Here is an 11,823-nt window from a genome sequence, read left to right on the forward strand (position 1 = left end):
CATGTCTCACCCTTGCCTATTTCTTGATTTCTTCAAATATTGTTAAAATTGGCACAGCTTTCACTTCAAAGCCAGGAAAATTACACCATCCAGTTCCTACAGAATTCACCTTCTCTATAGCTCTGAATGCTGAAAAGGTCATTTTAGCATAAAAATCTGTATTGCTATATGATGATGGAGGTCTTTGAAAGGGAGAGGCTGGGAGTCCTTGTCTTCCCTCAAGGCAGCCAGGGTGGACTGCACAGCGGCGGGGCTGGAGGTGAAAGGCCAGGGAGAAACACCCAGAGCTCACACCGCTGTCAGCACAGCCTGATCTGGGACCAGTCTGACCACTGGTCAGCCGCTGAGACGGGAGCAGGAAAGTTCACATCTGATCCCTCAGTACACTGCATGCTGAGATGCTGCAAAAACCAGGTGACTCAGTCTGCTGAGGCTGCTTTGAAACTGTGCGTTGAATAAGAAACAAGAAAGGTCCGACCAGAACTGATTCAAATTCCTGCTCTACTCAACCCGGACCAGCATCTTCATCCTGGATCCCTCCAAATTAGGCGGGGAAAGGATGAAATCTGATTTCTCCACATTCCTAGTCAGCTTCTAGCAGTTCAGCATGCCTCTGTTAGTCTGTCCCAAGCACTTCCAGCTACGAACTGACATATCTCTGCACAACATATCAGCTTTAACCAAGACTTTCTGGGAGCAGAGGAGAGAGGGATCATTGCAGCTCTGGCTGCAGCTCCGGCTGCAGCTCCTGACTCACCGCAGGACAGATTCTGATACCCTTTCCTCATGTTCTCTATCACTCTCACAAAAATCAGGGTGTGAATCAAGCATGTGCTACTTTGGACTCACTCCACTGCCTGAAATAGTCAGAGCTATCAAAGCTTTTCGGGTTTCTTTCCTTCCTTTTCCCCGCCATGCAAAGGCCTGTTCCTCCCTTGAGATACAGAAGACTGAGTATGGCTGGCTATGATTAATATCAAGTGCTGCAGATGTGCTTTTTAAAGTAGGCTTAAAAATTACTCCCCCTAATAGAGATTAAATATTGATTACCTAAGTAATAGCTCTGTCTGCAATACGAAACAGATGTGTAGCAACCCCCACACATCAGTCACTCACATTATCTGAGGAAATAGCATACCAGAGGAAATACAGGCTGTTTGCAAATACTTTTTTCCTCATTGTCTACATGCATGCAAACAAATGTATGCATGCAAAGACCTGTATAAATACATATATATATATATATATATACACTACTACTTATCCTTTGACTTTCCCTGAAAAGCTAGCTAGCACCTCACTTTTCATTTAACTTCCTAATGAATACTTTACATTTTTAGTAGTGATGTTACTGTGTCTTTCCTCATGGCTTGCCATACTCTGTGTCCTTACTGATTTTGGAAACAAACGAGCCTCTGAATCGGGCAAGTGGACAAGCGGGGCTTGCCCTGCAGCATGCCAGTCGTGTGTGATGTGAGCAGGTCCCCTGCCAACACCGGTGCTGCATCAAGCGGTGTAGCAATGCCATCAGTGTCAGGTCACGCAAGGAAGGGGAGGGCTGGAGAGGACATGGAGTGAGATGACGATAGGGATCAAGGGCAGACAGTCCTAGGGTGCAGCACAGTGGACCCTGTGGATGTGTCTGCTTCATAGCGTTGAAGAGCTGGAAAGAAACCAGCAGGCCCTCAGGAGTGAAGGTGAAGACCTGTCCTTCCCTCTTCCTCTCTGCTTTTCCTCAGTTTACAGGCTTTGAGGTCTCCAGTGCTTTGGTTATTCTGATGACCAGCCCTTGGCTATCACGCTCAGACTGAAACCCAAGGCTAAAGCTCTATAATCGTGCTCAACATGGATGCAAGTGTGCAGAAAGGGACTTTTGCCTCACATGTTTGCCACTGAGCTGCCTGGTCACGGCCTCAGCTGTTGTCAGCTCTGTGGCACTCAGAGCCATTCAGCCCAGACCTCCTCATCAGCTTGGGTCCTCGCAGCATTGCCAGTACGAGTGGCTGACTTTAAAGAGGCATTCTTCTTTGCCAGCTAGCATTGCAGGACTTTGCTTATCTACTCAATTTGTTGGGAAAAGACAGCAATTTTCCCTGACCTTCCCCTTCTGAGATAGCATCAAAACAAGGTCAGATGTTAGATAAAGCCCAGGGACATGTGTCCTCTGTTCTGATTTGCAGCAGTGTGTCCCTGCCTGCAGAGTGCAGAGCATCTATGAAGCATGTGAACACTGCAAAGAAACTGGAAAAAATGCCTGTAATGGCAGCATCCATACAATTACTCTCTTCATCTTTTCTGAATCACGAGACCATAGAGTTTTTTCCCTCCTGTAACACATCTCCTTTGACTGTTGCTGCAGCCAGCCGAACACCTGTCCACTGGGAAAACTCCAATATTCATGGAAGAACCTCATCAGTTAATAATACCATCTAATGGTGTAGGAGAAGCCTTGGACTCACCAGTGCTGTGCATTCCCATCCCTAGCTCCAGCCTGCTGACTGAGGTTAAAAGGTGACAGTTTTACCCCACACCCTGCACAAATGCTATTGGTTGTACAGCTGATAACAGAGTGTAACATGGGCATAAATTGCTCGAAAGAGATCTCTCTCTTGCAGATGCTTTATTTGCAGTTTTCCTCATTTAGATGGAGGGGGTCCAGAAGAGAACTGCAACCCTTGTCCCTACAGAGATCCCCCTATGGGTTTCGAAGGCCTAACATCATTTTTCTGAGGCCCGGGGGTTGTTTGTAAGCGACACCCATTGCTGACTCACTGCAAGGTTTCTTGTGGACATCTTCTTATGAAAGAGCTCTGGATCTCAGTTTCCAGAATCTCACTAATAATGAACTCTTCTGTGTCATTCACAAGTACACTATCATTTGTCATGCTGTCCTTCGAGCAAATAAGCTATAACATGAAAATCCTTATAAGTAAAACAAAGACAGCACGAGGCTTTCAGAGATGAAATATCTGCTTGGTACCTGGCCCCCTTTCGTCCTCTACAGGAATAAAGCATCTAGTTGGCACAAAACCATAGGCAGGCAACAGTGTGAGCCTCCTGCCAGGAGATGCTGAACTACACTCAAATTGTGTGAGCCAGGCAAGTGGGCTGAAAATCACTCATTGTGCTGCCAAATGCTTTGGCCTGAGCTGGGGTAGTATCATGGTCCTTTTTAGAACTTGTCTGAAACAAGCTATCTGGCAGCAAAGACCTCAAAGCAGTTCAGAAATTGGAGTTAAGTCTCTGTGAGTCCCTGTGAATTTGAGCGGGACCCAGGCTAAAGAAGCAGTTTGTCAAGGTTGTAGAGCAAATATATGTGGTTACATCAGGAATACTCTTTCTTAGCACTGCTGTACCCTTCTTGCTGGTTGAAAGGCAGAGAGATAGACAAGGCAAGGAAAATAATGAAGTAGTGAAATTAGCTGAGTTTTAGAAATATCCTTCTGCTTTCAATGCCTGTGACTGCACCTACAAAACAGAGTGGCCAGAGCTCTTAAAACATCACATTGGCTTTTATTTGGCTTGCATGTTTGAGACAGAAGTTTTTGAGACTGTTGCTATAAGTTTAGAATGGGATTGCAGCATCATCTACCTATTCAAGGACATTTTATATTAGCAAAAGTCATTATTCACAATGCAAGTATCCAAAACCAGATGAGAGCGTACCTCTGTCCTGCAGGCATCCTACAGACCCAATGTGGAGAACAGTGACTGTGGCCATGAAAGGACAAAGGGCTACAGAGCCTGCAAAGTGAGGCGAAGATGCATGTATGCAGAAAGTTGTACATAATCTGTGTGTTTTCAAAAGCCAGGCACAAAAGTGCGAGCTAAAGATGAAGTAACAGCCTTTCATCTCAGTATGTCTGCACATATGTTGACTTGCTGTGACTCTATCAGTTTTATGTTGCACCATTTGTACTAGTGTGCATTTATGCCAAGTAATTTTTTTTTCACACCTCTCAGAGCCATTGCTGACCCCTTAGAAGAGCTCTGAACATGTAAAATGACCACCCTTGGAGCATCCACAGCATGTGCTGAGGTCTTTGATGGTCTGCAGGAAGATGTCACTGCTCCAAACAGACACAAGGCAATAGTGGACCAAGAGATCCTCCTCTCGTTGTCTAATTCTCTAAAGTGTGTGATAAACACCTGCAATTAAACTTCAGTCCAGACTCTGTCAGGAGAAAGGAACTTCTCTCTGATCACAAGTCTATAAACTGATGTCTTATTAACATATTAGCTCTGTCCTTGTTCATTAAAAGCATGTATTCATCTCCACTCTATTAAATCTGTCTGTGGCATCAGATCTGGGTTATGAATCTGCCATCTGATCTACCCATTTCCTTGCTTTTAATATTTCAAAACCATTATTAAGAATGAATATATGTAGAAATTTCAATCTCAGATAATTATCACTACTTATTAATTGCTTTTCAGCTGGCGTATTGTGTGCCAGGTGAAGCATTCATAAAAGAGAAATTCCTTGAGCTGTCCTAAAAAGCACACTTACTGGGGAAATTCTTGATATTTTTGGCAGGATTCAAACATCAAGTTCGTCAGCTGTTTCAAGTAATATCTATAACTTTTAGTTTTAATTTTTATTTAAATATATTTATGTTTTTAATTAAAACAAATAGTTCTGTGGAAAGCATGGATTATTGTGAAAAGGTGTTCAGTAGAAAACCAGATGTTAAGTTGAGGGAAATAGAGTAATCGCAACATTTTTAATTTATTCTTTTATCCTTGCAGCAATTGCTAGCTGCTGTTGGAACTAACAAAAAAACAAAAAAGAAAAATAAATAGTTGTATTGTGCATGTTTTTCTAATTGGGATTTAGTCAGACTGAGAATATTTCTTGAAGAGGAAGTTCAGCATCAGAAAGAAATTGAATTTACTTGATATTTTAAAGTGCATTTAAATAGTATCAAACACAAGCAAACATAAACCATAAGGAGTGAACAGAAGTTTGTCTTTTTACAAGTGTGGAAATTAATCAGGAGAAGGAAAATTGATATTGTGACCAACCCGCAACTGCTGAAAATGCTTTTTATTCTCATATGTGTGTATCAGATGCCCTGATTCTCCTTTCATTGACACAGTTGTAAATTGAAAGTGAGTTTTGTGGGAGTTCGCCTGTTACAGCCTGAGAATGAGACTCAGAGACCTGAACAGATTGCAACAAATAGATCCTTTTGCATGAACACTGGTAGAAATTTTCTAAATGTGCTTAATTTTGAAGCAATCTGTGTTATCAGAAACCTAGATTAGGCACTATCTAATTAGATCCTATCACGCATTGAGGACCTGATCAGCCCTGCGTACATCCCTGAGGGTCACCCCGTGGCAATTGCCCAAACCAGGCAAGACCTAGTGCAACAAATTTCTGCAAGAAGACAGAAAGCAGCAAAGCAAAAAATCTATTAGACAAATTTAACTTTTGCTTAGGATTTATTAAATTTACAGAGACAGGGTTTGGCATCAAGGGAATATTAAAAGATATAGAGATCCTGGCTGAAAACAGTGGTCCCATGTTCATTTATATCCACCGAGAATTTGGCCATTCTACTCATTGATTTTGGGCCCAAAACTCTGAAGGCAATGCTCTGCTCTTGAAGTCATTGCAGTGACGAGTAGAAGCAGATTAAAGGCGTCAGGATTTGGCCCTTTATAGATTAATAGAGGCGTGTTGAATGGGAATTTTGTCTTTGTGATTTTCTTGGAAGTGGACGAATGAAGTGCTTTGATCTAGAAGGGGAGTGTGAAAGGTCACTGGCTAAGCATGTGTGCTGAAGTGCCCTGAGCCATCCAACACGATCAGCATAAATTAGAATCTGACTGCCCAGCTTAATTCATCTTTACTGATGTCTATATAGTTGCAAAGGCAGAGGGACTATAACAAACCCAGCCAGCACAGAGAACCAACAAAAATCCATAAAATGTTTAGTATTTCCTATTCAAAGTAAATATCAGAGTATGTGTTAGTGATGCACAAGCCTCTTAATTTTAGAGTTGGAGTTTTATTTGGACCTGAATTCAAACCTTTGGAAGATTATCTGAAGTTTCCAAAACTACTTGTGCTTGCAAAATTGCAGCCTAGTTTCGAGAGCTGATCATGAGGTTTTTCCCATTGTTTCTAGCCCTGGCTGAACCAGTAGTAGTTGTTATTAATGCCCAGCTGCAGACCTATCAACATAATACGAACGCATTCCCCCAGGCAAGCCGACACACTGATTACAGTCCTGGGGAACAAAAAGCTGCATAAAGTTGGACAAAACAGGCTTATGACGTGTTCAAAATTCCTGCTTCAAGGTCACATGGAAGCAGAGACACTATCCAAAAAAGCCACTAGATGTGGAGATTTGTGGCAGCAGGAAGAGACAGGTTCAGCTTTGCACTTGTTTAGAGCATCCATTGCAGTCCAGCAGCCAGTTACTCCAGCAGTACAAAATCTTCCATCACCCCTCCTGTCTCCACAGAGGACCTCTGCTTTCTGTACCTCCAAGCTACCAAGACTACTTCTTGGTTCAGTCCCCTGAAACACAGGCCTTTGGATTTGGAGGTCCTCAGTGTGTTACTCAAGCTGGCAACAATCATTTCACCCCCTTGGAAAATAAAGCTTTCCTCGTTTGAAAATATTGCATAAGTAATAAGGGAGAATTATTTATTTCTGATTACCTGATTACCTCTCTGGGATGAACCGCAGGCAATATTCAGGACTCAGTGGTTTGCAGAAAAATACAATTGGTTGAAAGCAAAGTATACGCAGACCATCATCAACTTTACATGACTCTGTTAAGGAAGTTCTTAGTTCTAAGACCTTAATGTTCAAGGCTCAACTATATAAAAACCACGTCCAAAATGATAGTCTCTAAGCCAAAAATCTTAAGGGCAAAACTGTAATTTTGATCATTTAGCCTGACCTCCTGAGAAACATGACTTAACAAGCAATTCCTGCTTCAAGCCTGTAATGTTTGGCATGTCTCCTCTGGAAAAGGCTACAGTCCTTAGTTAAAGATCCCAAATGATGGGAGATTCCAACATTTTCTTCTAACAGCTGATAATTGTCATTGATCAAAACAAGAATGTTCTTCTTCTAGTTGTACCATCGGGGAGCAAATATTGTTACCATTGTAAAGATCTTGATGCAAGAACACAGCTAACTCATAGCTGCCAGTTCTTCAACTGGACTGATTTTCATTTTCCCACTGGAGAAATTTTTCCTAAATGGGTAGTGAAATAGCGTAGTTACTATAGGTGTCAAATAGAACCCAAACTGAGCATTCAAATGGACATTTGTTCTTAAAATTAAAGAAAAAGGTTTATATTTACAACGCATGCCTTTTGTTTCTGTTTAAACTGGAAACACAGTGTATAATTTTCAATAATCACAGCGCCTCTATTTTTTCCGACCACAAATTAACCATAGTTCAGTGCAGTGACATGCAGTAAGACCGAAGGAATGCTTCTGCCTAAGGGATGACTTACCCCTAACAAAAATTGTACTTTGCTTCCTATTTGTTGTGTTCAATAATATTGCCTCTCTAAATACTTTTGGTTCACTACTGGCACCAAATGAAGAGGAAAGCCTCTAGAATGTACAGACGTGCAGGATTATATTTCGTTTGTCTTTGTTCGTTGTCCTAATTCAAACCAGTCATCCAACCGCTGGTTTATGACTCCAGGAGGCATATTGTGGGGTTTTTCAAATATATTTCATAAAACCACCCAAACTCAAAGGGTAACTTTCTGTCCTTAGCTACACCCCTGCAAGAGCGGCAAAGTTTATAAGTTTGCACATGTACAACAGCGTAGTTTTTAAAAAATCCTGCACATTGCCATTTTAGTTTGCTATGTTTGAAAATACAGATTATTTACTCCAGATATGCATGATGAGTTTCTGCAAGGGGCCAATAAAAATACTGTAGATACATTGTACATCTACTAGTAGATGAGCACATTTTGTTGGCTATGAGTGAAAATCTACTGTTTGAAGATGTGTTTTCCAATCTGCTTCTTTCAGAGACAAAATTTTCTCCCTAAACATAGAGAAGGAGAATAAAATTTGGATTTTCTCCTATGCCTTCCATCCTAAATTGCATATCTGTTGTGATAAATAGTTCAAAATTCTCTGCAGATGTTAATTAAAAAGCTCTGAGCCATTAGAATTACCCTTTGGTATGTATTTATACCCAGTCCCATAGCTGAAGAATGTGTGAGAACACATTTATTAGCAAAGTACTGAAAAAAATCCATGTTCTCCATCAGAAGATCTGTCCTAATTTGCTTTGCAGAATTAGTGGCTGAATGCATCAAACGCCTGCCATGCTTCTGAAGGCTGGCGTGAACCTGTGATGCTTCTGTCTGTAAATAGCTCCACTGAGATTCACAGGAGTATTCAAGCAAGCAAATATCACGCACACTGGGTGGCAGGATCAGGCCAGCAGTTTACACGTCCCTCACGGTTACAATGCCTTCTCTTTCAGATTTAGCAACTGTGATTGCTACAGATTTTCCATTAAATTTTATCACTTGCATCCCAAAAGAACAGGAACTTCATAATACAATAACTGTAATTAGGAAGAACTTATGAAAACTAAGTCTTATTATGTGCAATATCCTATCACTGGCGAAAAGAATTGTGTCTGTAATCATTTTATTGCTGCCTGATTTTAGCCGCTTTATTTAAAATTTGATTGAAACTTGAGTAAGGATTTACTCTACAAATCCTTACCTGTTTTAAGTCTCTGCGAAGTTAGAACAGTGAACTTTTTTCCTCTTAAACTGTGGAGTAAGGAAAGATTGCATGGAAATATTTGAGCTGTCAGCAGTAGACTTGAAGACAGAATTAAAATTCAAGAACTCTTGTGAAGAATTTATCTCATCTAACGTTAATCATCTGAAAGTGGGAGTCTAGTCTAAACTTGTTGTCTCGAATGCCTCTGTGTCCAAAGAATGAACAATTCCATCTTAAAGCAAGTGTCAAAGATAAGTGAAATAATCACTCCCCAGAAATGCTTCTTTCTGCCTGTAGAAAGCTCCTAGGTGGGCAGCTAGGACCAGGCACCTTAGTTTTAGATGGCTAACATGCGGCGAGAGTGAACTGCTGCTCAGTGTCCATTCAGTATCTTGAGTCTTTCCTGGATCCTTGACCACAGAGACAGCTGTATCAGCAGGCAGTGCAATTTGCATCAACAACTTGGCTTGGCATGATGGGATGAGATGTGCTGGTACAGATCTCACTGGATGTATATTGTACATCTGTTGTATGGTGGCTACCCACATGATCAAGATGCCAGACACTGAGGTATCAGCCTGTCTGCTTGATCAGCCCTAAGGAAATGTAGGTTTCTGTGATGAAATCCAGACTGACCTCTGTTGAATATTTGGCTTTCATTGTGATCTCAAAGTTTCAGGTTGATTTTGCTCACAGACAATGCATTTTAATAATGCCTCAGCTGCAAACCTGGCCAGCTTCCAAGTAACAATACAGTGATTCTGGTTGGGTTGTGTCTGGAGCATTGGCTTCATCCCGACAATAAGCCAGCGGAGGTCCCAGCTCTTAATTCTCTGTTCTGCAGGAATAGCTCGACCCAGATCCCTAAAACAAGAAACATAATTTCAGGTACAGTATTCTACCAATCTTCAGAAGAATCTCCATTTAGAGTTAAACTCTAAAATCCACACCCTTCTCAACCTTTATGCCAGCCCTCAGCTTCCAGGTCATATGCAGTCAGGGCATCACATGGTCCTCAGAAGAAATCACTGAATAACTGGTAAGGCATTTTCTTTAGGTGAGGGGCTGCTGCCCTGCAAAAACATGGAGTTACTACCCCACCTGACAATACTTACTGAAGTACCTTTGTTGATATATTCATGGAGAATGGGTTTTTACTGTTTCCCACCAGCCTGGCTCCATTCCCCAGGTACCTGTTTTTCTGAAACGCAAGCAGACTGCCACTGTGACCGCCACTCTGCACTTATCTGTGTGTATCCTTCTGTTCTGCAGATATCCATGTCCTGACACAAGGACTGTGCTACTGGGTCAAACCAAAGATTTATCTGGCAGAGTGTCCTGGACTGGACAACAAATGCCTAGGAATAAGCAAACAGGTGAGAATATAGTGATACTTTACCCCAAACACTTTCCAAGCAACGAGTGATTTGTGGTTCCTGAACCTGGTACAAGTCTTGTGACATTTCACAGTCCTGAATGAATTTCTTTTTCATGGTGCTGCCTAGTAAAATATTGACCAGTGGTCTTGAACCCACATAAATCATCAGCAGCCAGTGTCCTCAGATGCTGGAGAGCTTAACTAGTCAATGAATGAAGGACCACCATCTCAGCCTGCTTCAGACATGCCCCAGCTGGTTTCACGTGGTCCCATTCTGATGGATGGATGACAAACAGTTGTTTGCTTATATTCTCCATCACACTTTTGACTTCATATCTTCTCTCCATTTTTTCTTTTTTCTCTGGATGGAGAGTCCTATTCTAATTATTCTTTTTATAGACACTAGTCCAGACCTTTGACAATATCTTTTGCCCTCGCTGTATCTTCTCCAGCTCTGCTATTTTTTTTTCTTAGACAGGGAAATCAAGACTGTGCAAAGGTGCTGACACACTATGGAATGATCAAGGAAAAATAATATTTTCTTTTCTGTCCTTTATTCCTTCCATTACAATCAAGCACTGAACCAATGTTTCTCATTGAGCTAGCTCTTACAACCACAGATATAGTGCTCCAGTGGCGCAATCGGTTAGCGCGCGGTACTTATACAGCAGTACAAAGCTGAGCTATGCCAAGGTTGTGAGTTCGAGCCTCACCTGGAGCACAGATCTTTGTGGCCAGCCAGGTCAAGGGAGGTGATTCTGCTCCTTTACTCCACTCGCGGGAGACCCCACCTGGAGTACTGTGTCCAGCTCTGGAGCCCCCAACATAAGAAGGACATGGATGTGTTGGAGCGGGGTCCAGAGGAGGCCACGAAGATGATCCGAGGGCTGGAGTACCTCTCCTGTGAGGACAGGCTGAGGGAGTTGGGGCTGTTCAGCCTGGAGGAGAGAAGGCTCTGGGGTGACCTTAGAGCAGCCTTTCGGTACCTGAAAGGGCCTGCAGGAAGGGTGGAGAGGGACTTTTCACAAGGGTGTAGTGATAAGACAAGGGGGGAACAGCTGTAAACTAAAAGAGGGCAGATTTAAATTAGATATTAGGAATATATTCTTCACCATGAGGGTGGTGAGGCACTGGCACAGGTTGTCAGAGAAGCTGTGGCTGCCCCCTCCCTGGCAGGGTTCAAGACAGGCTGGATGGAGCTCTGAGCAACCTGGTCTAGTGGAAAATGTTGGAATCAGATGATCTTTAAGGTTCCTTCCAACTCTTACCATTCTGTGATTCTATGGCATCATACCTGTGTTGTAAGTCAGCTTTGACATCACTGAATATATGATGCTGAGTCTGTGGATGACAGCCCAGACTACACAGGGTTGTGTAAGAGTGGGAATGTGAGAAGGACTCTTTCTTGGCTTTAATTGCTCTCCATGAGTATTAAGGAAAGCTGCAGCCATTGTGCTCTGAAATGTAATCAAAGGAAACCTGTTCTGGAAGAAATATTCCCCCTGGCCAGACATAGAGGAGAGAGTCAAAAGTTATTTGGAGTGTCCTCTGCTGTCTCTTCTACCTTCATGACTTCCACCTGGGATTGTATTGCAATGGACCCGGTAGCTGCTGAGCCCTGGGAAACAACCTCAGTCCTGGCTTCATCCACACACAACTCTGGTCCCTACAGGCCAGAGACAAGAAGGTGTAGGTCAGGAACAGAAACTCT

General features: G+C 42.4%; 1 non-coding gene across 1 annotated transcript; it reads left to right on the plus strand.

Moving 5' to 3' along the window:
• Positions 1–10,739: 10,739 nt before the first annotated feature.
• Positions 10,740–10,833, plus strand: TRNAI-UAU (transfer RNA isoleucine (anticodon UAU)). Its single transcript has 2 exons — positions 10,740–10,777; positions 10,798–10,833. It is a non-coding gene; the product is annotated as a tRNA-Ile (tRNA).
• The last annotated feature ends 990 nt before the right edge of the window (positions 10,834–11,823 follow it).

Source organism: Opisthocomus hoazin, chromosome 5 (assembly GCF_030867145.1).
Source record: "Opisthocomus hoazin isolate bOpiHoa1 chromosome 5, bOpiHoa1.hap1, whole genome shotgun sequence".
Classification (NCBI taxonomy): Eukaryota; Metazoa; Chordata; class Aves; order Opisthocomiformes; family Opisthocomidae; genus Opisthocomus; species Opisthocomus hoazin.